Below are 27647 nucleotides of genomic sequence, written 5' to 3'. Positions count from 1 at the left end.
TTTGGCCGTTAAAAGCCTTTAACATACGCCATAAAACACCCCTAAACGCCACATATTTACCCAGCACAGGCGCGGAACACACTTCAAACACAACAAAACATTTATAGAAACCATAAAATATACCATGGAAGCGTAATATTACCGTCAGGAAATATTCGAAAAAAAAGGGCGAAGTGGGGGTGATGGCGGGGGAAGGGTAATGGCTGGGGAACGGCCGCGGGGGAGGCGGCCCGGAGCCTGAGGCAATAACGGGAACAGTGGCGGCGGGACATCCATATATAGCCTTTATCATCTCACCAAACCAAAATTACGCCACAGAGAAAGTTTTTGACCATGATATATGAAATGTTAGACTGGTGGTTGCATTGTCACATGTTTGGTCTATGGTAAATGAAGGAAACAAATATTAGAGGGTAATACAGACGCATGGCTCTTTTTATGGTCTTTATACCATTACTTTAAAATATTTGTGTACTGTTTTCACTTTTACATATATATATATATATATATATATATATATATATATATATATATATATATATATATATATATATATGAAACCTAACATTAAGTGAAAAACCTTATAAATACCTTTAACAGACGAAGATTAGGCAGTATGGTGAAGGTTTGCATTGGTTCTCATGCTGGTTGCCTCTTGGCTGCTTGGTGCTCCTTGAAAACTGTCGGTAATATAGCAACACTTCGCTTTTTTTTTTTTTATGTGTGGGTGTGGGTGTGGGTGTAGGTGTGGGTGTGAGTGTGTGTGTCTGTGGGTGTGAGTGTGGGTGTGTATGGGTCAGTATAGCCCACCGCCACAACTCTGTTGTCACCACCACCACCGCCATAAGACTACTGCAGCAGCAGAAAGTTTTCTGTTAAGACTACTCATGTATATATGTTTATAATAACTATCTGTTACTAAATCTCTTATAAATGAGACACAATACTTATACAAATACAACATGTCGATTTATTGGTTATTGTGACATCTTTTTTCTTCGTTATCGTGTCCAGCTTTCGTTATTTGTCAAAGCAGGAAACATTAAATTGTATCTTGTTGTACAGCGAGTGATGGCAACTCCCGCGAGGCAATAAACAAGGTGCTTTTAAGTCAGACTGTACTATTTTTCTCATCCGCTTTTTCTACCGCCTGATATACGAGTATTTCTGACAATAAACCAGGGTGACAGGATACTATGTAGAGGAATATAGACTTTTTTCTACATACATACACATCTATATTGCTATTTATATACGAATTTATTGACTTATCAATCTGCCTGCCTATCCATCTATCTGTTTGTTTGTCCAACTGTCCATTTCCGTATCTATCAATCCATCAAATTACCCGCTTATCCATCTATCTTCACACAAGCATATAAATACCACCACCGCCACTACCACCATCACCACCACAACCACCTGCCCATCTTCGCCCTCATAAACGGTAGTGTGTCAGTGATAGGCGAGGGACACAACGGCTCCATCAATTGCATCGCCAACCTTCGCCTACTATTTCTTGTCAACCGAGGAGTCCGTGACGACACATCCCTCCCGACCTACACGCTTTCGGACCCACGAAGCACTGGCGTGGGCGTGGATGGAATCGTGGGTGACATATTCGTGGTGTCAGGCGCTTATCCGATTCCCTTTGCCTCTGTCGTCTTCATTGGTTATCTACACACTTGGCAGGTCAATACACGTGCACACTCGCGTACGGCAACACGTGCTGGCCACGCGCACTACATACCTCCTATGGTATACTTCTAAGAGGTTTTGTACCGCGCGATGCTTTTTTTCTGCCAAGGACAGCCACCGTTTGTCAAACAGACAATCAATCAGTGTGTCAGACAGTCAGTTAGTCAATCATTCAGTCATTCACTCAGTTAGCCAAATAGTCAGTCATTTAGTTAGTATTTCATTCATTTAATCAGTCAGTCAGTCAGTCTGTCAGTCAGTCAGTCCAAATATCAGTCAGTCAGTGAATCTATTAGTTAGACAGGCAATCTATCCGTCAATCCGTCAATCTTTCAGCCAGTCAATCAATCAATATTCACAATGCAAAACAAGCAAACACACCACCAATAGTTACCACCACAATCACCACCACCACACACTGACATCATCACCACCAACACTTTCTAAAGGTGTGTACACATATACTGAATTTTCACGCATCGTTTCATCGTTGCATATCACACTGTGATAAAATACGATGCAACAGGGTATTTTACCCATTTTTGCCTATCCGCGTGGTGTATCATCGTTGAGTGATCCAACAGTGTCATTCAGTTTCTTCCTGACCGTAGCCATGAGTGCAAATGTGCAGTTGTCTGTGACCACACACAACTGATTTTGAGTTTGTCTGCAATTGGGGTCAAATTGCAAAAATATTCATGCCCGTCCACGACAACACTGAACATGCAACGCGACGATCCAACGCTCCTCGTCCACACACACACACACACACGAAGGTTGGTGAGTTGTGTATCATTCCTTTGAGACCGACCGAAAAATGGCGGATCGAACCTGTTACGTAACTTTGTGTCATATTTTGACACACAGCGGTGAAGCACTATCCTGTCAACACTGCTACGCAACGGTGATCCGATACGTGGAAATGCAACACGTGTGTACCCGCCTTGATTAAAATACAAACAATATTCATACACAGTGTTACACCCGCAACCCCGACCGCCACCCCTCCACCGCTCGTCTGGTCCTGCGGCACGCAGTGCGTGTGGCCAGCCAGCCAATTGAGGTGACTCTGGGCGGCGGACTAACCTTCCATCAAGACGTGTTTATGTCCATGGTGGAGGAATGAACTGATGGTGGTGGTGGAGTACTGGATTCAGGCAGGAGAGTGAGTGAGTGAGTGAGTGAGTGAGTGAGTAAGTGAGTGAGTGAGTGAGTAAATGAGTAAGTGAATAAGTGAGTGAGAGAGAGGACAGGAAAGAATAGAAGAAAGAGGAAAAATAAGAATATCTTATCAGAGTACAACATTTTCCCTCCCTCTCCCCCCGACCCCAGGTCTCCACACATGCGTGTTATGCCCGTAGTTAAACCCGATTGGACACAGTGATATCGTAGGGATATCAAGGGACGTACGCAGTATAGGCTTGGTAGATACGCAGCAGTGAAAGGATTTTGCAATTCCACCACGTCTCCACTACGTTCTCAAAAATTTTATGAATGTGTTGAGAACCTGCTGCGCGTAGTAAGGACCGCCTCTGGTATGATGGGGCCTTAACATGGAGAGTTTATCCCTGTCAGTGACGCAATGCAAACTTGTTTCGTGAGCCTCGCTCGTCGCCTCTCCTCCTCCCCCTCCCCGGCTGTTCCCGACCCTCTCATCACTCGCCTTTTAAATCTCATTGATGTTTAATTGATTGATTGATAAGTTTATTGTTGTAGCAGTGTATACACCATCGAACTGTGGTCCATTTACGTATGAATGAACCTATCAAATTACCAGCTTACGTATCTATCTATCTACACACAAGAATGTAGATATCTCCACCAGAACCGCCAACACCCACCTTCGCCATCATGAACGTCAGTGTGTCAGTTTACACATTACTACTAGTATTTCCATGCCACTATATTGTAGCATCATATCACCTCAGACGCTGGTCAACAAGACGAGACACAGCAAGGAGACCAGACCAGACCAGACCAGACCAGGCGTGAGAGAGAGAGAGAGAGAGAGAGAGAGAGAGAGAGAGAGAGAGTGTGTGCACACTTCGCTGGGTAAAGGCACATACGAGCACACACAACGTGCCAGGCACAATCCGTCTGACCGACCGAGCGACCGCCCGGCAAAAAGTGTGTACGTGTCATAACACCTACAGTACACAACCATCCTCCCCACGCATTATAACTACCATACGCCTAATTAACTACCTTAACTACCCTCCAGCAGCTAACTGTCTACATGTGACGACACACCTTCCTAGTACAGCCTGTCCACCCCGTCACTGTCACATCACCGTCCCATCACTAATGACACTGTGGCACCATTAATTAACTACGCTTCACTCACTCCTACACGTCAGGTCACCCCTTCAGTGCATTATTATACAACTTTCAAGTCAATTATCCGCCCCATTACCGTCCCATCACTGTCTTATCATGTTTCTTCCTCCACTCTATTAATAGACTCACCCTTTCACTGAGCAGGTGGAGGTGGTGGACTAGGTGGGGCAAGTGGGGCGGTCACCGTGTTCCCAAGTCTCGTGTCTGGTGATGAAATGGACGTATGGTCACTGGCGGTGGTGTTGGTGGTGGGCAGTTGCCAAATGGAAATATTCTACGTCACCAGATCCACCTTGAAAAGTCGCTAAAAGGTCGCTAAATCGTTCTTGTATATGCTACAAATGTTCCTAGACGAAGTAAGTGGCTTGACTTACACATAGGCTAATCAGTATAGAGCCCCGTTGACCGTTTATCCCTCCCTGTGACGCAGAGCAAACCTGCCTTGGGAGCCTCGCTCGACTCCCTCAAATCACTCGCCTTTTAAATCCGATTGATGTTTAATTGATTGATTGTTAAGTTTATTGTTGTAGCACTGTATACACCATCGAACTGTTGTCCATTTACGTATGAATGAAGCTATCAAATTACCAGCTTATCGATCTATCTACACACAAGCATGTAAATATCTCCATCAGCACCGCCAACACCCACACCTGCCCACCTTCGCCATCATGGACGGGAGTGTGTCAGTTTACACATTAATACTAGTATTTCCATGCAACTATATTGTGGCATCATATCACCTTAGACGCTGTGGCGCCATGCAACAAATTGTTGACTAATTTCGCTTCACTTGCAAACCAGATATTGTTTTGCATCTCTTTTAACTGATAGGAAAACAAGTCGATACATTATGCATTTTATTATATCAAGAGATATTGTGTTGCCATTAGAAATATATAGGAGTATCATTCACAAGATATCGTCATATCAGTAGGTATGAAAAATAAATACAAACAAAATTGTACCACGTTACAAGACATTGGCCAGACACTTAAATTAAGTATTGCATTGAAAGACTCACAAAACATCATTTTTGGAAACACGTAACAATAAATTTGTGCTGCACAACAAAAAACAAAGACACACTTTGTGATCTTTCCTCAAGACACACAAAAGGAACAACAACAGGTTGTTGTGATCACTACAGATACAGCCACGTCTACATCACAACTTGCAATACTGAGAGTGAGAAGCACTCCACTACTACTACTAATACAACTACTACTCTTAACAACTACTACTTGGTACTAATTTACTGTCATGGCCTGGCAGAAAGACACATCGTGTCATCATCCTCCGCGACACACATCTAGCCGTTGATGTGTGACTAGCCATGCTCGATACACTCCTCACTAAGAAGATGGCGTCTCCTAACAAGGAACGTTATCACTAAGGGTTTCTCCATGCATGGTGAATTCCAGCATGGAGTGAACACGTTGGTCATTTGGTCCTTAAGCCATAAACGATCATCATGGGTGACAGGAATGATGAGTGATGAGCAGAGGAATCGTGACCCAAGAGTTACCTTCCTCTTTTGGTCTACACTCCTTTTTAAATACTATATACATATGTACACCGTACACTCCTATTACAATGCTATGCATAACTTTTAAATATTACTGTTTTCTGCTGGTGTAGATAAGGCATTTCAAAAAACCTTACCCGCTACATGTCTACAACTGTCTACAAAATCTACAAATTTATCCATCCAATATACAAATGGTCAATGAAATACACTACACCAGTGATGAAGATGTGGCCAACCTTCAGAACTTCATTGGTACATCTCCAAGAATCATCATTTTGTTCTTCCTCTTGTTCCTTTGGCAACACCAGCAGTAGTAGCAGTCTGGTGTCTGTTGTATGTCATGCACGCTCACTCCAAAAACTTGCCTCACTTCTTTGGCGTTAGTAGTACTGAATCCTGGAACAAGAGATGGAACAATATTGAAATGGCGTCCTCCTCAATGCCTGTTGTCTTGTAGTACACAGGGTTGGGGAAGGGATTGTGGATGATGTAACGATAAGGATGGTATGTTAAGGAGAGCCAAGGTGGATCGGGCTCTGTAGGCCTAAGGAGGAAAACTGCCGTACGAAGCTCATAATTAATACGAGCGGAGGAACTTTATGAGTAGGGATTTTGGAATGTTGTGCATGGTAGAAATATTAGTTATTTTTTAATTTTTTTTATATTTTTTTTTTTTTACGTAGGGAGGAGGGCCAGCCAAGGGCAAAAAAAACACAACACAACACAACACAAATAATAGGACAACAAAGGGCCACCAGGGCCCATCTAGGTTATCCTGTATCAGTCGCACAGCGACCTCGTCATCAGTACTTAAAGATACACTTACAAGTACACAATACATTATATACTAATTCTAAATATTTGGCCCATTAACTGGGGTAAGTCCTGCAGCGAAATCCTCTACAATTTGTGGTCCCCAAACATGGGGATCATGTCTTGTTTAACTGTAGTAAATTTCTTATAAAAACTATCATGCAGTGCTATACATAATTATAAATCTAATAAATTTAAGTGCTTATCTAATCTGTTTTTAAACATTGTCAAACTAGTGCTATTTACAACCGTCTCTGGCAATGCATTCCAGAAGTCTACCACCCTATGACTAAAGAAATATTTTCTTATATCTAACCTGCAGCCTTGCTTTCTAATCTTCCTGCCATGATTTCTAGTCCTACTTCCCTCATCTAAGGTAAAGAAAGATCTCACATCTATGTAGTTTGTATCTGAGAACATTTTAAATAACTCTATCATATCCTCTTATACATCTCCTCTCAAATGAAAATATGTTTAATTCCTTTAATCTATCTCTATACTCCAGGCGCTTTAATGCTGGTATCATCCTAGTTGCTCTTCTCTGAACTGCTTCTAACATGTAGATATCCTGCCTATAGTGGGGTGACCAGGCCTGTATGCAATACTCTAAATGGGGCCTAACATAGGAATTATATAAGCTACGCACCACTTTCTTACTTTTATAACTAACATTTCTATTTATAAAACCCAGGATCCTATTTGCCCTATTTCTTGCTTCTAAACATTGCTTTGAAAATTTCAGTCCTGTCTATCACTACTCCTAAATCCTTTCCTTCCTCTACTGCCTCTAGCCAACATCCCTCCATCTCATAGTTAAAGTTTGTGTTGTCTTTGCCTAAATGCATAACCTGACACTTTTTAGAATTAAACTCCATCTGCCACCTGTCTGCCCATGCTATCAGCCTGTCCAGGTCTCGTTGTATTCTGTAATTGTCCTTTTCACCCTGTACTGCACATGCTATCTTAGTATCATCTGCAAACTTTGATACTTTGCTACTAATTCCTATATCTAAATCATTAATGTACACCAAGAAAGAAGAGGTCCTAGCACTGATCCTTGGGGTACCCACTAACCACTTCCTTCCACTCAGACATTGCCCCATTTAATACTACTCTCTGTTTCCTATCAGAAAGCCATTCACTAATCCAATCAACTAACCTACCCCTATCCCATGTAGTCTCAATTTGTACACTAGCCTCCTATGCGGTACCTTATCAAACGCCTTGCTAAAATCTAGATATATAACATCTATGCTATTTCCATCATCTAACTCCTTGGTAATATATTCTAAGATATCGAGCAAATTTGTAAGACAGGACCTCCTGATCTAAAGCCATGTTGGGTATCTCTAATTAATCCATTCTCATTTAAATGCTCCCAAATACTACCCTTAATGATTTTCTCTAGTATCTTACATACTATACTAGTTAAACTGATCGGTCTATAATTATTCGCATCATCCTTCCTACCTTTTTTAAATAGTGGAGTAACATTAGCTAACTTCCAGTCCTATGGTATCTCAGCAAACCTAAGTGATCTTTCAAAGATTAACTTAAGTGCTTCAGAAATACTGTCTACACCCTCCCTAAGTACTCTGGCATGTAGCTCATCAGGACCACTAGTTTTCCTATCGTCTAGTTCAAGAATAAATTTCCTAATAATTCCCGGTTTTATATCAATATTTTCTAAAGCTCTTAAACTACTCGTTGCACTGTTTGTAACAGGATTTCCTATTCTTTCCCTAGTAAATACTGAAGAAAATTGTTCATTCAATAATTCTACTATGTCTTCATTTTGATCCACTACTACACCATCTTTTCTGAGTGGTCTAATCCTATCCTTATTTCTTTTATCACTGACCTTGTAATAACTATATAATTTTTTGGGATCTTTACTCCCAGCTCTAGCTAGTTTTATCTCTGCCTGCTTTTTACTTTTTTTTTATAACCTTACTCAAATCATCTCTGACCTGTCTGTACCTAATCAAATCTACATGTTCCCCACTTTTCTGCAACTCTCTGTATGCCCTCTTCTTCTCTCTGATCTGGCTACCTATCTCATGAGTCCACCATAATGGCTTCCTATTTCTCTGCCTTATATCTTTGTAAGGGATACACTGCATCACTATACCCTTTACTACAACCTTAAAAATATCCCACATCTCCTGTGCAGTTTTATTTCCAAAACTATCTTCCCAGTTTACCTCTCCTAATAACTGACGTAACCTACCATAATTGCCTTTCTGATAGTTTGGGACTCTAGTCTTATTCACTATATTATCCCTACTGGATTTAATGATAAATCTAATTATATGATGGTCACTGTTTGCTAAAGTCTCTCCTACCTCAACTTCCTTTAAACAATGCTCAATATTTGTTAGTACTATGTCTAAAACCTTCCTCCCCTAGTAGGTTTATCTACCATCTGCACTAAATAGTTATCCTGAAAACTTTCCATAAACTTATTTTCACTAGCATCTCCTACCATCCTCTCCCAGTTTACTGACTTAAGATTAAAATCCCCTAAGATAATTGTCTGACTAGTACACCCCCTATTTATCTCATCTACCATAAGGTTGTCTACCTCTGCTGACTGGTTAGGTGGTCTATAAAAGCTCCTACTCTAATAACCTTACTTTTGTTTACTCTAACATCCAGCCATAAGGACTCTACTCTGTTATCTACCTTAATACCATTAACCTGACTGGAAATCAAGGATTTTTTACATAAATAACTACTCCTCCACCTATCCTACCAATTCTCTGGTGTAAATACATAATGTATCCATCTACTTCATATTCTTTCCTATTTTCCTAAACTTTTCCTCATTTACCCATGCCTCTGTGACACATACAACATCTAAGTCCTCCTCAACTATATAACTAGATAACTCGTCCTTCTTGTTCCTAAGACTCCTGGCATTTACATAAAAACATTTAAGTCCAGCTACCTTCCTAGATGCTGTCTCCTTATTTGGAATCCTAATCTTATTCTCTCCTATTTGCACCTGGAAATCTTTCCTAATCTTTTCACTATCTCTGTTTATCCTATCTAATTTATGTCTAGCATCTTTCTTCTGGAATGCATTTGCTAAAAAGAAAGTTAGAAAAAAGCCCACTTGAGGGCTGGCTCTCCAAAGAGTAGAAAAAGTGCCAAAACCGTCAGCCAGAATTAGGGGAGCAAATGCCTCGATACCTCCCTCTTAAAAGAAGACAAGTTGTAAGAATTTGGAAATACAGATGCAGGGAGGGAGTTCCAGAGTTTACCAGTGAAAGGGATGAATGATTGAGCGTACTGGTTAACTCTTGCATTAGGGAGTTGGACAGAATAGGGATGAGAGGAAGAAGAAAGCCTTGTGCAGCGTGGCCGCAGGAGGAGGGGAGGCATGCAGTTAGCAAGATCAGTAGAACAGTTACCATGAAAATAGCGATAAAATATAGAAAGGGATGCAACATTTCGGCGGTGAGAAAGAGAGTGAAGACAGTTAGTCAGAGGAGGGGAGTTGATGAGACGGAGAGCTTTCGATTCCACCCTATCAAGCAAAGCTGTGTGACTGGAACCCCCCAAACAAGCGAAGATTACACCATACAGGGACGGATAAGGCCCTTATACAGAGTAAGCAGTTGGAGGGGCGAGAAAAACTGGCGGAGACGCCTCAGAACACCTAACTTCATAGAAGCTGTTTTAGCAAGAGATGAGATGTGAATTTTCCAGTTAAGATTATGAGCAAAGGACAGACTGAGGTTATTCATTGTTTAAGAGGAAGACAGCTGAGTGTCATTGAAGAAGAGGAGATAGTTGTCTGAAAGGTTGTGTCGAGTTGATAGATGGAGGAATTGAATTTTTGAGGCATTGAAAACTACTAGATTTTCTCTGCCCCAATCGGAAATTTTAGAAAGATCGGAAGTCAGGTGTTCCGTGGCGTCCCCGCGTGATCTGTTAATTTCCTGAAGGGTTGGACGTCTCTGAAAGAACGTGGAAAGATGTAGGGTGGTATCATCAGCGTAGGAGTTAGCATGAAGTGTACTACAAGATGTATAAGGAGGAATAGAGTAAGGAAGGCAGGGTATTTAACATTGTGTCAATTGGCACCCAAAGCATAAAGGTGTGAAAATCTATTTGACTTACCGCAACAACTAGGCAAAGAACCCCAAGGGAACCCAGCACAACACCCACCACCATACCAGCTTGGAGACTTGACACTTCAATGACCGCCTTCTCCTGACCGTTGCTGCTGCTGGGCGGATCGAACAGTGCTGAGGGGATGGTCCACAGGGAGAGGATCTGGGTGACTCCACGCACTCATCAACGTCTGAGGGTGGAGAATTACACTCTCAGAAACACAGATTTATTACAACGTTATCACTAAGTGTTTCTCCATGCATGGTGAATTCCAGCATGGAGTGAACACGTTGGTCATTTGCTCCTTAAGACATAAACAATCATGATAGGTGACAGGAATGATGAGTGATGAGCAGAGGACTCGTGTCCCGAGAGGTTTTTTTTCATATAGGAAGAGCGCCAGCCAAGGGCAAGAAACAAAGAAAAGATTAAAAAAAAAAAAAGGCCCACTTGAGTGCTGGCTCTCTAAAAAGTGGAAAAGCGTCAGCCAAAATTAGGGAGCAAATGCCTCGATATCTCTCTCTTCAAAGAAGACAACTCGTAGGAATTCGGAAATACAGATGCAGGTAGGGAGTTCCAGATTTTACCAATGAAAAAGATGAATGATTCAGAGTACTGGTTAACTTTGCATTGGAAAGTTCGACAGAATAGGGATGAGAAGAAAAAGAAAGCCTTGTACAGTGAGGCCGCAGGACAAGGGGAGGCATGAAGATAGCAAGATCTGTAGAACAGTTAGCATGAAAATAGCGATAAAAGAGAGAGAAGGAAATTCAACATTTCGGCGGTGAAATAGAGGCTGAAGACAGTTAGTCAGAGGAGGGGAGTTGATGAGACGAAAAGCTTTTAATTCCACCCTATCTAATAAAACTGTGTAACTGAAACCCCCCCAAACATGCGAAGAGTTCTCCATACACGTGTAGATAAGGCCCTTATGCAGAGTAAGCAATTGGAAGGGCAAGAAAAACTGGCGGAGATGCCTCAGAACTCGTAACTTTAAAGAAGCTGTTTTAGCAAGAGATGAGATGTGAAGTTTCCAGTTAAAATTATGAGTAAAGGACAGACCTAGGATATTCATTGTGGAAGAGGGAGACAGTTGAGTGTCACTGAAAGGTTGTGTCGAGTTGATAGATGGAGGAATTGAGTTTTTGAGGCATTGAAAACTACTAGATTTTCTCTGCCCTAATCGGAAATCTTAGAAAGATCGGAAGTCAGGCGTTCTTTGGCGTCCCTGCGGGATCAGTTGACTTCCTGACGGGTTGGTCGTCTCTGAAAGGACGTGGAAAGATGTAGGGTGGTATCATCAGCGTAGGAGTAGATAGGACAACAAGTTTGGTTAATCAATGAATAATAGAAAGAGAGAGGGTGACAAGACAGAACCCTGAGGAACTCCATTATTAATAAATTTAGGAAAAGAACAGTGGCCATTTACCACAACAGCAATAGAACAGTCAGAAAGGAAACTTAAGATAAAGTTGCAGATAAAAGTATAGAAGCTGTAGGAAAGCAGTTTGGAAATCAAAGCTTTATGCCAGACTCTATCAAAAGCCTTTGATATGTCTAACACTAAAGCAAAACTTTCACCGAAATCTTTAAAAGAAGTTACTTTCCTCTCCTGGTCTACAATCTTCCTTTTTAAATTCTCTATGCATATGTATACGGTAAATTCCTATCATAATGCTTCTATCACAACTTTTACATATCACGGTTTTCTGCTGGTGTAGATAAGGCATGGCAAAAAACCTTACCCAATTCACATCTACAACTGTCTACAAAATCCACAAATTTATCCACCCAATCTACAAATGATCAATGAAATACACTACACCAGTAATGAAGATTTGTGGCCAACCTTCAGAACTTCATTGGTACGTCTCCAAGAATCACTCTCTTGTTGTTGTTCTTCTTCCTCCTCCTCTGCCTCCTCTTGTTCCTTTGGCTACACCGGCAGTAGCAGTCTGGTGTCTGTTGTACGTCTTGCACGCTCACTCCAAACACTTCCCTCACTTCTTTGGCGTTAGTAGTACTGATTCCTGGAACAAGAGATGGAACAACATTGAAATGGCGTCAACATTAATAAGTCCTGAAATAACAAGAAAGTACAAAACCTTTTAAAATGAGACACGAGGAGATAAAAGTGTAATGTACAAACCACAATACTCACATCATGGTCACTCAACACTTTATTCTGGGCTTGCTTCAGTGTAGTCATACAGCTGTGGGGAGAATGTAATGCCGTCCCGTTCAATAATGCGTGCAGCCGCTCGCTCCCTCCTCCCGTCCTCCTGAATGCTTGTTGTCTTGTGGTACACTGGCTGGGTTGGGGAAGCTTGCGTGGATGATAACACGTCAACGCATCTTCAAGAACCCGACAAACATCTGTACACTGAAAATGTTGCTGGTGAGACGAAAAAAAAAGTATGAAGTATGAGTCGGCAAACTTTACAGTAATTGAATATTCTCAGTGTGTCAAGAACAATTTAGAATTGTTTAAAGTTTGAAAGAATCTCACTCACTGCTTAATTACGCCATCTTTGCCACAGCACAGCCAAAACACACCCAGAGCAAGACCCCACAGTATAAAGAAGTGAAAAACTATTTGACTTACCCCAACAGCTAGGCAAAGAACCCCAAGGGAGCCCAGCACAACACCCACCACCGTGCCAGCTTGGGGAGTTGACACTTCAATGACCGCCTTCTCATGACCGTTGCTGCTGCGGGGGGGATCGAACGCTGCTGAGAGGATGGTCCACAGGGAGAGGATCTGGACGACTCCACGCACTCGTCAACGTCTGAGGGTGGAGAATTACGCTCTCAGAAAAACAGATTTATTACAACTTAAGGATAGATTTACACACATTCCAGGAACACATTCAACAATACACTACAAAAAACTACAAAAATTATATCAGTACTCATGATAAATGCATATGGCAAGATTAAATTATACTTAATCATAAAGAACAACCTATCCGTAAATCGCTGATCTTAGTAATACTCGTGAGACAAAATGCATGTTGATGTATGCCAACAATAAGAAAAAGTACCCTTGAATACCATATTAACTTCTTTAGGCTGCTGCTAAATGAAGAGGTGGAGGACTGACAAGTTTAAGAAGACAGACCGTAGAGAGACATTGACAGTTCAGGGAGGCCTCACATTCACACTTGAAATTTCTGACACAAGTCTGTACACTGCATGGCCGGCACTGGCAGTAGTATGACTCTCGAGTGTTGATGTAAACAGGCTCACACATTCTTCTCCCGGCACTCCTCAATCTTACACAGCTGCACAAACTCATCCTGCCACAAGAAAAGCATTTGCTTCTGTACGGTCAAGTTTTGATTTTGTATTGTACTGTATACAATGTAAGAAAACCTGCAACTTTTATATGAAACAAAGGAGTTCAGGGCATGACACACACACAAACAACTTAAATCACTCAAAACTAACCCAAAACACCCTGCAACACCTCAAAATATAAAAAGCTCACCCAAAACACATTACACACACACACACACACACACACACACACACACACACACACACACACACACACACACACACACACACACACACACACACACACACACACACACACACACACACACACGCTGGTCTAACTGTAACGCCCGGTAGCTCAGTGATTAGAGTGCTGGCTTCACAAGCCAGAGGACCGGGGTTCGATTCCCAGGCCGGGTGGAGATATTTGGGTGTGTCTCCTTTGACGTGTAGCCCATGTTCACCTAGCAGTGAGTAGGTACGGGATGTAAATCGAGGAGTTGTGACCTTGTTGTCCCGGTGAGTGGTGTGTGGCTGGTCTCAGGCCTATCCGAAGATCGGAAATAATGAGCTCTGAGCTCGTTCCGTAGGGTAACGTCTGGCTGTCTCGTCAGAGACTGCAGCAGATCGAACAGTGAAACACACACACACACACACACACATGTAGTGAACACCACTACACTACACTACACTAGCTAAGCTTGCTCCCGACGCGGCGCCGAAGCACCCTCACCTCCTGAGGCTAAGGCTTGATTCACACTATCGCTAAGTTCTCGCTTCTCTCTAGTTATGCTCTAGCTCCGCTCTCGTCAAGGTCCTGGTGCATTCACATATAGGGTCTGCTCTCGCTCCGCTATCGGTCCCATCCCTTTCTCTCCTTCAACACTAGTGGAAGTCATACCACCAATGACGGAGGATGAGTGATATAACTCAGGGGTGTTTCCTCGTGGTATATTGCTACTACGCCAGGTTATCGAGACTAGTTCTTTCTTTTGGTGTTTTACTTGTCCCATGTGAACACGGACGTGCGTGCGAACGGCATTAGCAACATATTCTCTTCTCAAACAGAATCACAAAAAACCAACAACAAAATCACTAACAAGTACATAACAAATAAATAGACAAGTAGCTAACTAATATTACATGAGGGAAAAAAAAAAACACACAAAGTACAGAATACAGTTACACTCCTATGCTTTCACAAACACAACAAGCACTCTTACCAATCTCTGGCGTTCATGTGGTGTAAAGAATGGTCCATGGTATATATCCAAACTGGGATAAAGGCATGTGCACGGCTGCTTCACCACCGACAGACTGCCGGCTTTACCTCCCTCCTTGCCCTAGCTACCCTCGGTCCACCGCTGGTGGCAATACACTTGTCTTATTTAAAGAGTTCACACTCGTTATTCCTAAGCAGTTCACACTCGTTACTCATAAGTAATTTATACTTGTTACTCCTAAGCAGTTACACGCCATACAGATGTCACTTAACTACCCATCACCAAATACCATGTGTTACAAGTGACTTTTCTCTATCTGATTTGGCAGTGATCGTCATTCCACTTAACAAAGACGAAGAAAGAAAGCAAAAAAGGAGGAGATTGTGGCTTCAAAATATGCTGAAAGATAGAAAGAGTGAAGGAGAGTTCCATACTTTATTTCCTCATCATATCGATGATGAGACTAAATTTTTCAATTACTTAAGAATGAAGATTGGAACATTTGAAAAAAAAAAAAAAAATACTCCAAAAATTGAGGATGAAAACAACAAAATGTAATTAACTTTTGCATTTTTTCCAGTGTACTCATATATGTATATATGGTCTAACTGTAAAAATCATTCTTATATCAGTGATAAATAAAATTTTAATCTCTATTTAATTATTTACATATCTTTTGCATGATCCCATTGTAGTGTTTTTTTTTCTTTCTGACCCTAAGGCCCCCAGCCCAGAGGTGAAGGAGCTCCGCCCCGAACACCAAGGCGCCCCGCACCACAGACGCCAACGCACCGCGGACCCCCGAAGACAAGCCTTCCCGTATCCTATAACGCCAACTGTCCCTGACGCCAAGCCCCCACCTGCGCCGTTATCTCCGCCCCAGCACACAGAGCGGTTTCCTGCGCGAAGCCAACGCCATTCCTCCTTTGTTTGGGGGAAGACGGGTACTGTAGTGAACACCACAACACTACTACTACAATCATCACCAGACACGAACGCCTGACTGACTCCAGTGTGTAGTGAACAACACTACACTAGTGCTACTACTACTATCCACTCACCACGTGAGGGAGACACCACCAAGACTCCAACACACTCACTAACTCGCCTACATGACTGCTCGTCCTGTCACCTTTACCTGTTGTACTGTACATCACGTACTCACCTACACGACCGTTCGTCTCATCACCTCTACTTATCACACACACACACACACACACACACACACACACACACACACACACTGACGGTGGTGGTTGAAGTGTTGCACGAGGGTGGCGTAAAAGAATAAATCAATGTTCAGCTCCTTCATATCGCCCTGATAGAACCATACAACTGGTGGCTAAGCCTTGCCCCACGTCACCTCATCAAACAGAGCAGGTCAGAATATATGCAAGAAGGGACAGGCGTGGGAACCTGCTGAAGTAATGCGTCGTGACCTGACACTACCTTTCCTCACTCAAAGAACGGTAGTAGTAGTAGTAGAAGAAGAAGAAGAAGAAGAAGAAGAAGAAGAAGAAGAAGAAGAAGAAGAAGAAGAAGAAGAAGAAGAAGAAGAAGAAGAAGAAGAAGAAGAAGAAGAAGAAGAAGAAGAAGAAGAAGAAGAAGAAGAAGAAGAAGAAGAAGAAGAAGAAGAAGAAGAAGAAGAAGAAGAAGAAGAAGAAGAAGAAGAAGAAGAAGAAGAAGAAGAAGAAGAAGAAGAAGAAGAAGAAGAAGAAGAACTTACTTTACTCCTAAAGCATACTTATAACACTCCAAACAGCCTGACTCTAATGAACAAGCTTAAAATACCCCAAATCTATCCCAAAATCAACAGTATGCATTATAAAGAACGTTAGAATTAAAAGGTACACTTACCTAAATATTACACCTTGGCTTCTTCTCCTATTCCACCTTTATTTCTCATTTTTTCTTCCTTCTTCTCTATTGTTACTCCTTTTCTTCCATCTCCTCCTTCCATCCACACGTCTGAGCCTAGAAACACATCAAAACACTAGATATTAGACAAAATATTCAGGAAATGGAGGGTGACTTAAGTATTGTGGCCTTGCTGCTGCTCCTCTTCCTCCTCCCTTTCTCTTTTCTTCCTCCTTATCCTCCTTTATTTCTCCTTTCTTCCTCCTTCTGCTACAATTATCTACACACATGAACCTAGAAACCCACGAAAACACGTAGAAATCACTAGATATTAGGCAAAATATCGACGAATTGCCGACTTGGAAAAGAGGCGCCAGCCTCGGGCTATGGTGAGTCACTACCTGGGCTGTGGTTATCAGAGAGAACGGGAGCGGGGGTGACTCGGCTAAATTACGTAAATAATTTGATTTCAAAAATGACTTTTAGAAAAAACGAAGCCACGGCAAAATGCTTGTTATTTATGACGTGATAAATACTTAAACTAATTTTGAAGATATCAAAATATCTCCAGCTTAACTGGTTTTTAAAAATGGTCTAAATTAAGTACGTTAAAAGTATAAAAACATATTAACCCATAAATCTCCTAAAACGTCCTGTAAAGTCAAGCCATTTTCAATTGGCGAGAATTTCATCACAACTCAAGGAGTCCGAGCTATCTTTTAGGGCATTCTACAGCGTGCTAGACCGAGAAGCAGAAACGTGAGCAAATAAAATAATGAAAATAAGAGCTTTTTACAACAGCACCAAACACCATTTCAAAGTCCACATATTTCACTCATTAGATTGATTTCACACTTAAAAGAGGACAGGCACTCTTTTTCTACCATAAAGGCCCAATTATACCTTGAAATGAAAAAGCTCAAAATTCCAAGTGGGAAATTTTGAGCGTTAAAAAGACTTTAACATACGCCATAAAACACCACTAAACGCCACATATTTACCCAGCAAAGGCGCGGAACATACTTCAAACACGACGAAACATTTATAGAAACCATAAAAACATACTATGGAAGCGCAATATTACTGTCAGGAAATATCCGAAAAAAAAGTATTTGACCCAGCAGGCTGGCGATAGAAGGGTGATGGCGTGGGTAGGGTGATGGCTAGGGGACCGCCGGGGGGAGGCGGCCCGGAGAAAACCCCGGGAACAGTGGCGGCAGGACATCCATATATAGTCTTTATCATCTCACCAAACTAAAATTAAGCCACAGAGAGAAAATTTGACTAGGCTATATTAAATGTTAGACTGGTGGCTGCATTCTGACATATTTTTGGCCTATGGTAAATGAATTGCTCTTTTTGATGGTCCTTATATCATTACTTTAAAATATTTGCGTAGTTTTCACTCTCATATATAAAGAAAACCTAACCTTAACTGAATAGCCTTATAAATACCTTTATAGACGAAGATTAGGCAGTGTGGAGTCTTGTGGTGAAGGCTTGCCACTGCATGTGTTGCTGCTGGTGCTTGGTGCTTCTTGAAAACTGTCGGTAATATAGCAACACTTCACTTTATTTGTGTGTGTGTGTGTGTGTGTGTGTGTGTGTGTATAGCCCACCGCCACAACTGTTGTCGCCACCACCACCGCTACAAGACTACTGCCGTAGCAAAAGCTTGTCTGTGAAGACAGGACGCATGTATTTTGTTTATGATAACTATCTGTTACTAAATCTCTTATTAATGAGACGCTATGCTTATACAAATACCACATGTCGATTTATTGGTTATTGTGACATCTTTCTCTTCGTTATCGTGTCCAGCTTTTGTTATTTGTCAAAGCAGGAAATATTAAATTGTATCTTGTTGTACAGAGAGTGTTGGCAACTCCTACGAGGCAATAAACAAGGTGCTTAAAAGGCAGACTGTACTATTTTTCTAATTCTCTATTTCTACCGCCTGATATACGAGTATTTCTGACAATAAACCAGGGTGACAGGATACTAAGTAGAGGAATATAGACTTTTTTCTATCTACATACACATCTATATTGTTATTTATATACGAATTTATTGACTTATCTATCTGCCTGCCTATCCATCTATCTGTTTGTTTGTCCAACTGTCCATTTCCGTATCTATCAACCCATCAAATTACCCGCTTATCCATCTATCTTCACACAAGCATATAAATACCACCACCGCCACTACCACCACCACCACCACCACAATCACTGCCAGTTCCCGCACCTGCCCATCTTCGCCCTCATGAACGGGATAGGCGTGATAGGCGAGGGACACAACGGTTCCATCAATTGCATCGCCAACGTTCGCCTACCGTGTCGTGTCAACTGGACGGTCGGTCCCTCACGACACACGCCTCCCGAGCTACACGTCTCCGGACCCACGTAGCACGGGCGTGGGCGTGGGCGTGGGTGGAGGCGTGGGTGAGATATACGTTATGTCAGGCGCTTATCCGATTCCCTTTTTGCCTCTGTCGTCTTCATTGGTTCTCTACACACTTGTCAAGTCGCTACATGTGTACACTCGCTTACGGCAACAAGTGCCAGGCCACGCGCACCACACACCACTTACAGTACACTTCTTAGCGCCCTTGTACCGCGCGGTGCTTTTTTGTGTCAAGGACCGCCGCTGTCAGTCAACCAGGCAATTAGCAGTCAGTCTCTCAGTCAGTCAATCATCCTGCCAATCAGTCAGTCAGTCTGACAGTCAGTTAGGCAGTCAGTCAGCCAAACAGTGATTCAGCTAGATAGTAATTTATTCAGTTGATCTATCAGTCAGTCAGTAAGTTTCTCAGTTAGACAGTCACTCTATCCGTCATTCAGTCAATCAATCAGCCAGTCAGTAAATGAATATTCAGGATGCAAAACACATTTTCATCCTGTAATTCACGTGGGATTGTCACAGAGCTTCCCACTGCCTCACGTCTCTGTCTTCCCACTGTCTCACGTCTCTGTCTTTCCATTGCCTCACGTCTCTGTCTTCCCACTGCCTCACCTCTCTGTCTTCCCACTGCCTCACGTCTCTGTCTTTCCATTGCCTCACGTCTCTGTCTTCCCACTGCCTCACCTCTCTGTCTTCCCACTGCCTCACGTCTCTGTCTTCCCACTGTCTCACGTCTCTGTCTTTCCATTGCCTCACGTCTCTGTCTTTCCATTGCCTCACCTCTCTGTCTTCCCACTGCCTCACGTCTCTGTCTTCCCACTGTTTCACGTCTCTGTCTTTCCATTGCCTCACGTCTCTGTCTTCCCACTGCCTCACCTCTCTGTCTTCCCACTGCCTCACGTCTCTGTCTTCCCACTGCCTCAGTGTTTCTTATGCAGGCACCAATAATAATGCTATAAAGTGCTTATACCTCCTTTCGAAGTGTGGTGAGCACTAAGTCACTTACTCACTCACTCACTCACTCATCTCCGCCCCAGCACACAGAGCGGTTTCCTGCGCGAAGCCAACGCCATTCCTCCTTAGTTTGAGGAAAGACGGGTACTGTAGTGAAAACCACAACACTACTACTACAATCATCACCAGACACGAACGCCTGACTGACTCCAGTGTGTAGTGAACAACACTACACTAGTGCTACTACTACTATCCACTCACCACGTGAGGGAGACACCACCAAGACTCCGACACACTCACTAACTCGCCTACATGACTGCTCGTCCTGTCACCTTTACCTGTTGTACTGTACATCACGCACTCACCTACACGACCGTTCGTCTCATCATCTCTACTTATCACACACACACACACACACACACACACACACACACACACACACACACACACACACACACACACACACACACACACTGACGGTGGTGGTTGAAGTGTTGCACGAGGGTGGCGTAAAAGGATAAATCAATGTTCAGCTCCATCACATCGCCCCGATAGAGCCATACAACTGGTGGCTAAGCCTTGCCCCACGTCACCTCATCAAACAGAGCAGGTCAGAATATATGCAAGAAGGGACAGGCATGGGAACCTGCTGAAGTAACGCGTCGTGACCTGACACTACTTATCCTCACTCAAAGAACGGTAGTAGTAGTAGAAGAAGAAGAAGAAGAAGAAGAAGAAGAAGAAGAAGAAGAAGAAGAAGAAGAAGAAGAAGAAGAAGAAGAAGAAGAAGGAGGAAGGAGAGAAGGAGAAGAGGAGGAGAAGAAGAAGAAGAAGAGAAGAAGAAGAAGAAGAAGAAGAAGAAGAAGAAGAAGAAGAAGAAGAAGAAGAAGAAGAAGAAGAAGAAGAAGAAGAAGAAGAAGAAGAAGAAGAAGAAGAAGAAGAAGAAGAAGAAGAAGAAGAAGAAGAAGAAGAAGAAGAGAAGAAGAGAGAGGAGAAGAGAGGAGAGGAGGAGGAGGAGAGGAGAGGAGGAGAGAGAGAGAGAGAGAGAGAGAGAGAGAGAGAGAGAGAGAGAGAGAGAGAGAGAGAGAGAGAGAGAGAGAGAGAGAGAACAGCAACAACAAAAACCACAACTTACTTAACTCCTATATCCAGGGCAGAATACGGAGATACAGGCTTGCCCGACTTTACTGAACAGCGGCTGGCAGTCAGCGTGGTGCAAGGCGTAGGTAATCTGCGCCGTGAATTGACTGCCCACAGCCTCCGCCACGTCCACCTCATTCTGCCTGTCGTCACCTGGGAACGAAGCGGGTAATCAATGATGAAGGACAATTGTTATAAGGACCCATTGACACTGAGCTAGCCTGTTGAGGGCCTTAAAACATACTGAAAAATCTTTGTATTAGCCCAATTAATTTTTACACACACCCACGACAAACCACACATACCCAAACCCTCTAAAAAAAACTCAAGAACATCACAAAACACACTAAGAAAATACAGAACAGGTTAAAATACCTCTAAACTCACTAAAGACACCCAATATTTACTGAAATAACCCCCACACACACCCAAAAGACCTTTAACACACACCTCCACAACTTATAACACTCATAATAAACCCAAACCCCACTCAGAACACCAACCAACCCCTCAAAGTTCTCCCAAACCACACTCAAAACATGATAATACTCACACACATCTCAATCCACACTCTCAAAATACCTAAAATATACCTTAAAGATCTAACATATAGTGAAAATAAACGAAATGAACCCCAAAGCATACTTATAACACTCCAAACAGCCTGCAACAGTAATGTACAAGCTTAAAATACCCCCAAAGCTATCACAAAACCAACAGTATGCATTATAAAGAACGTTAGGATTAAAAGGGACACTTACCTAAATATTACCCCTTGACTACTTCTCCTATTCCACCTTTATTTCTCACTTTTTCTTCATCCTTCTCCATTGTTACTCCTTCTTCTTCCTCCTACTCCTTCCATCCACACGTCTGAGCCTAGAAACACATCAAAACACAAGATTTTAGACAAAATATTCAGGAAATGGAGGGTGACTTAAGTATTGTGGCTTTGCTGCTTCTCCTCTTATTCCTCCCTTTCTCCTTTCTTCCTCCTTATCCTCCTTTATTTCTGCTTTCTTCCTCCTTCTGCTACAATTATCTACACACCTGAACCTAGAAACACGCGAAAACACGTAGAAATCACCAGATATTATGTAAAATATTGTTGAAGTAAAGGGTTTGGAAAAGAGGCGCCAGCCTCGGGCTATGGTCATCAGAGAGAACGGGATCAGGGATGAATCGGCTAAACTACGTTAATAATTTGATTTCAAAAATGACTTTTAGAAAAAACGAAGCCACGGCCAAATGCTTGTTATTTTATGACGTGATAAATACTTGAACTAATTTTGAAAATATCAAAATATCTCCAGCTTAACTGGTTTTTAAAAATGGTCTAAATTAAGTACGTTAAAAGTATAAAAACATTTTAACCCATAAATCTCTTAAAACGTCCTCTAAAGTCAAGCCATTTTCATATGGCGAGAATTTCATCACACTTCAAGGAGTCTGAGCTATCTTTTAGGGCATTCTAAACCGTGTTAGACCGAGAAACAGAAACGTGAGCAAATAAAATAAAGAAAAATAAGAGCTTTTTACAACAGCACCAAACACCATTTCAAAGTCCACATATTTCACGCAATAGATTGATTTCACACTTAAAAGACCACAGCCGATTTTGTACTACAATAAAGGCCCACTTATACCTTGAAATGAAAAAGCTCAAAATTCCAAGTGGGAAATTTTGGCCGTTAAAAAGCCTTTAACATACGCCATAAAACACCCCTAAACGCCATATATTTACCCAGCACAGGCGCGGAACACACTTCAAACACAACAAAACATTTATAGAAACCATAAAATATACCATGGAAGCGTAATATTACCGTCAGGAAATATTCGAAAAAAAGGGCGAAGTGGGGGTGATGGCGGGGGGGAGGCGGCCCGGAGCCTGAGGCAATAACGGGAACACTGGCGGCGGGACATCCATATATAGCCTTTATCATCTCACCAAACCAAAATTACGCCACAGAGAAAGTTTTTGACCATGATATATGAAAAGTTAGACTGGTGGTTGCATTGTTACACATGTTTGGTCTATGGTAAATGAAGGAAACAAATATTAGAGGGTAATACAGACGCATGGCTCTTTTTATGGTCTTTATACCATTACTTTAAAATATTTGTGTACTGTTTTCACTTTTACATATATATATATATATATATATATATATATATATATATATATATATATATATATATATATATATATATATATAACCTAACATTAAGTGAAAAACCTTATAAATACCTTTAACAGACGAAGATTAGGCAGTATGGTGAAGGTGTGCATTGGTTCTCATGCTGGTTGCCTCTTGGAGCTGGTGCTTGGTGCTCCTTGAAAACTGTCGGTAATATAGCAACACCACTTTATTTTTTTTTTGTGTGTGGGTGTGGGCGTGGGTGTAGGTGTGGGTGTGAGTGTGTGTGTCTGTGGGTGTGGGTGTGGGTGTGCATGGGTCAGTATAGCCCACCGCCACAACTCTGTTGTCACCACCACCACCGCCATAAGACTACTGCAGCAGCAGAAAGTTTTCTGTGAAGACTACTCATGTATATATGTTTATAATAACTATCTGTTACTAAATCTCTTACAAATGAGACACAATACTTATACAAATACAACATGTCGATTTATTGGTTATTGTGACATCTTTTTCTTCGTTATCGTGTCCAGCTTTCGTTATTTGTCAAAGCAGGAAACATTAAATTGTATCTTGTTGTACAGCGAGTGATGGCAACTCCCGTGAGGCAATAAACAAGGTGCTTTTAAGTCAGACTGTACTATTTTTCTCATCCGCTTTTTCTACCGCCTGATATACGAGTATTTCTGACAATAAACCAGGGTGACAGGATACTATGTAGAGGAATATAGACTTTTTCTACATACATACACATCTATATTGCTATTTATATACGAATTTATTGACTTATCAATCTGCCTGCCTATCCATCTATCTGTTTGTTTGTCCAACTGTCCATTTCCGTATCTATCAATCCATCAAATTACCCGCTTATCCATCTATCTTCACACAAGCATATAAATACCACCACCGCCACTACAACCACCTGCCCATCTTCGCCCTCATAAACGGTAGTGTGTCAGTGATAGGCGAGGGACACAACAGCTCCATCAATTGCATCGCCAACCTTCGCCTACTATTTCTTGTCAACCGGGGAGTCCGTGACGACACATCCCTCCCGACCTACACGCTTTCGGACCCACGAAGCACTGGCGTGGGCGTGGATGGAATCGTGGGTGACATATACGTGGTGTCAGGCGCTTATCCGATTCCCTTTGCCTCTGTCGTCTTCATTGGTTATCTACACACTTGGCAGGTCAATACACGTGCACACTCGCGTACGGCAACACGTGCTGGCCACGCGCACTACATACCTCCTATGGTATACTTCTAAGAGCTTTTGTACCGCGCGATGCTTTTTTTTCTGCCAAGGACAGCCACCGTTTGTCAAACAGACAATCAATCAGTGTGTCAGACAGTCAGTTAGTCAATCATTCAGTCATTCACTCAGTTAGCCAAATAGTCAGTCATTTAGTTAGTATTTCATTCATTTAATCAGTCAGTCAGTCAGTCAGTCTGTCAGTCAGTCAGTCCAAATATCAGTCAGTCAGTGAATCTATTAGTTAGACAGGCAATCTATCCGTCAATCCGTCAATCTTTCAGCCAGTCAATCAATCAATATTCACAATGCAAAACAAGCAAACACACCACCAATAGTTACCACCACAATCACCACCACCACACACTGACATCATCACCACCAACACTTTCTAAAGGTGTGTACACATTTACTGAATTTCCACGCATCGTTTCATCGTTGCATATCACACTGTGATACAATACGATGCAACAGGGTATTTTACCCATTTTTGCCTATCCGCGTGGTGTATCATCGTTGAGTGATCCAACAGTGTCATTCAGTTTCTTCCTGACCGTAGCCATGAGTGCAAATGTGCAGTTGTCTGTGACCACACACAACTGATTTTGAGTTTGTCTGCAATTGGGGTCAAAATTGCAAAAAATATTCATGCCCGTCCACGACAACACTGAACATGCAACGCGACGATCCAACGCTCCTCGTCCACACACACACACACACACACACACACACGAAGGTTGGTGAGTTGTGTATCATTCCTTTGAGGTGATGCCAATAGACCGAAAAATGGCGGATCGAACCTGTTACGTAACTTTGTGTCATATTTTGACACACAACGGTGAAGCACTATCCTGTCAACACTGCTACGCAACGGTGATCCGATACGTGGAAATGCAACACGTGTGTACCCGCCTTGATTAAAACAAACAATATTCATACACAGTGTTACACCCGCAACCCCGACCGCCACCCCTCCACCGCTCGTCTGGTCCTGCGGCACGCAGGGCGTGTGGCCAGCCAGCCAATTGAGGTGACTCTGGGCGGCGGACTAACCTTCCATCAAGACGTGTTTATGTCCATGGTGGAGGAATGAACTGATGGTGGTGGTGGTGGTGGTGGTGGAGGAGTACTGGATTCAGGCAGGAGAGTGAGAGAGTGAGAGTGAGTGAGTGAGTGAGTGAGTGAGTGAGTAAATGAGTAAGTGAATAAGTGAGTGAGAGAGAGGACAGGAAAGAATAGAAGAAAGAGGAAAAATAAGAATATCTTATCAGAGTACAACATTTTCCCTCCCTCTCCCCCGACCCCAGGTCTCCACACATGCGTGTTATGCCCGTAGTTAAACCCGATTGGACACAGTGATATCGTAGGGATATCAAGGGACGTACGCAGTATAGGCTTGGTAGATACGCAGCAGTGAAAGGATTTTGCAATTCCACCACGTCTCCACTACGTTCTCAAAAATTTTATGAATGTGTTGAGAACCTGCTGCGCGTAGTAAGGACCGCCTCTGGTATGATGGGGCCTTAACATGGAGAGTTTATCCCTGTCAGTGACGCAATGCAAACTTGTCTCGTGAGCCTCGCTCGTCGCCTCTCCTCCTTCCCCTCCCCGGCTGTTCCCCACACTCTCATCACTCGCCTTTTAAATCTCATTGATGTTTAATTGATTGATTGATAAGTTTATTGTTGTAGCAGTGTATACATCATCGAACTGTGGTCCATTTACGTATGAATGAACCTATCAAAATACCAGCTTACGTATCTATCTATCTACACACAAGAATGTAGATATCTCCACCAGCACCGCCAACACCCACCTTCGCCATCATGAACGTCAGTGTGTCAGTTTACACATTACTACTAGTATTTCCATGCCACTATATTGTAGCATCATATCACCTCAGACGCTGGTCAACAAGACGAGACACAGCAAGGGGACCAGACCAGACCAGGCGTGACCAGACGACACGAGAGAGAGAGAGAGAGAGAGAGAGAGAGAGAGAGAGAGTGTGTGTGTGCACACTTCGCTGGGTAAAGGCACATACACACAACGTGCCAGGCACAGTCCGTCTGACCGACCGAGCGACCGCCCGGCAAAAAGTGTGTACGTGTCATAACACCTACAGTACACAACCATCCTCCCCACGCATTATAACTACCATACGCCTAATTAACTACCTTAACTACCCTCCAGCAGCTAACTGTCTACATGTGACGACACACCTTCCTAGCACAGCCTGTCCACCCCGTCACTGTCACATCACCGTCCCATCACTAATGACACTGTGGCACCATTAATTAACTACGCTTCACTCACTCCTACACGTCAGGTCACCCCTTCAGTGCATTATTATACAACTTTCAAGTCAATTATCCGCCTCATTACCGTCCCATTACTGTCTTATCATGTTTCTTCCCTCCACTCTATTAATAGACTCACCCTTTCACTAAGCAGGTGGAGGTGGTGGACTAGGTGGGGCAAGTGGGGCGGTCACCGTGTTCCCAGGTCTCGTGTCTGGTGATGAAATGGACGTATGGTCACTGGCGGTGGTGTTGGTGGTGGGCAGTTGCCAAATGGAAATATTCTACGTCACCAGATCCACCTTGAAAAGTCGCTAAAAGGTCGCTAAATCGTTCTTGTATATGCTACAAATGTTCCTAGACGAAGTAAGTGGCTTGACTTACACATAGGCTAATCAGTATAGAGCCCCGTTGACCGTTTATCCCTCCCTGTGACGCAGAGCAAACCAGCCTTGGGAACCTCGCTCGACACCCTCAAATCACTCGCCTTTTAAATCCGATTGATGTTTAATTGATTGATTGTTAAGTTTATTGTTGTAGCAGTGTATACACCATCGAACTGTTGTCCATTTACGTATGAATGAAGCT

The 27647-nt window shown here is 42.6% G+C and overlaps 2 long non-coding RNA genes across 5 annotated transcripts; both read right to left on the bottom strand.

Annotated features, from left to right (window-relative positions):
* Window positions 1–5906: 5906 nt before the first annotated feature.
* On the bottom strand, window positions 5907–22180 carry LOC123502434. 4 transcript variants are annotated; one of them, XR_006674063.1, is made up of 6 exons: window positions 22119–22180; window positions 21353–21510; window positions 13107–13290; window positions 12663–12884; window positions 10556–10691; window positions 5907–5962 (listed from the first exon to the last, which is right to left on the bottom strand). It is a non-coding gene; the product is annotated as an uncharacterized LOC123502434 (long non-coding RNA). The 4 variants fall into 4 exon arrangements; XR_006674062.1 differs by lacking the exon at window positions 5907–5962 and having other exon boundaries at window positions 10494–10691; window positions 12663–12896; XR_006674061.1 differs by lacking the exon at window positions 5907–5962 and having other exon boundaries at window positions 10494–10691.
* Window positions 22176–27259, bottom strand: LOC123502449. Its single transcript, XR_006674082.1, has 3 exons — window positions 27199–27259; window positions 23609–23702; window positions 22176–22236 (listed from the first exon to the last, which is right to left on the bottom strand). It is a non-coding gene; the product is annotated as an uncharacterized LOC123502449 (long non-coding RNA).
* Between the last annotated feature and the right edge of the window lie 388 nt (window positions 27260–27647).

Source organism: Portunus trituberculatus, chromosome 11 (assembly GCF_017591435.1).
Source record: "Portunus trituberculatus isolate SZX2019 chromosome 11, ASM1759143v1, whole genome shotgun sequence".
Lineage (NCBI taxonomy): Eukaryota > Metazoa > Arthropoda > Malacostraca > Decapoda > Portunidae > Portunus > Portunus trituberculatus.
The sequence above is the reverse complement of the archived record's forward strand: the minus strand, read 5'-3'. Positions and strand labels throughout refer to the sequence as shown.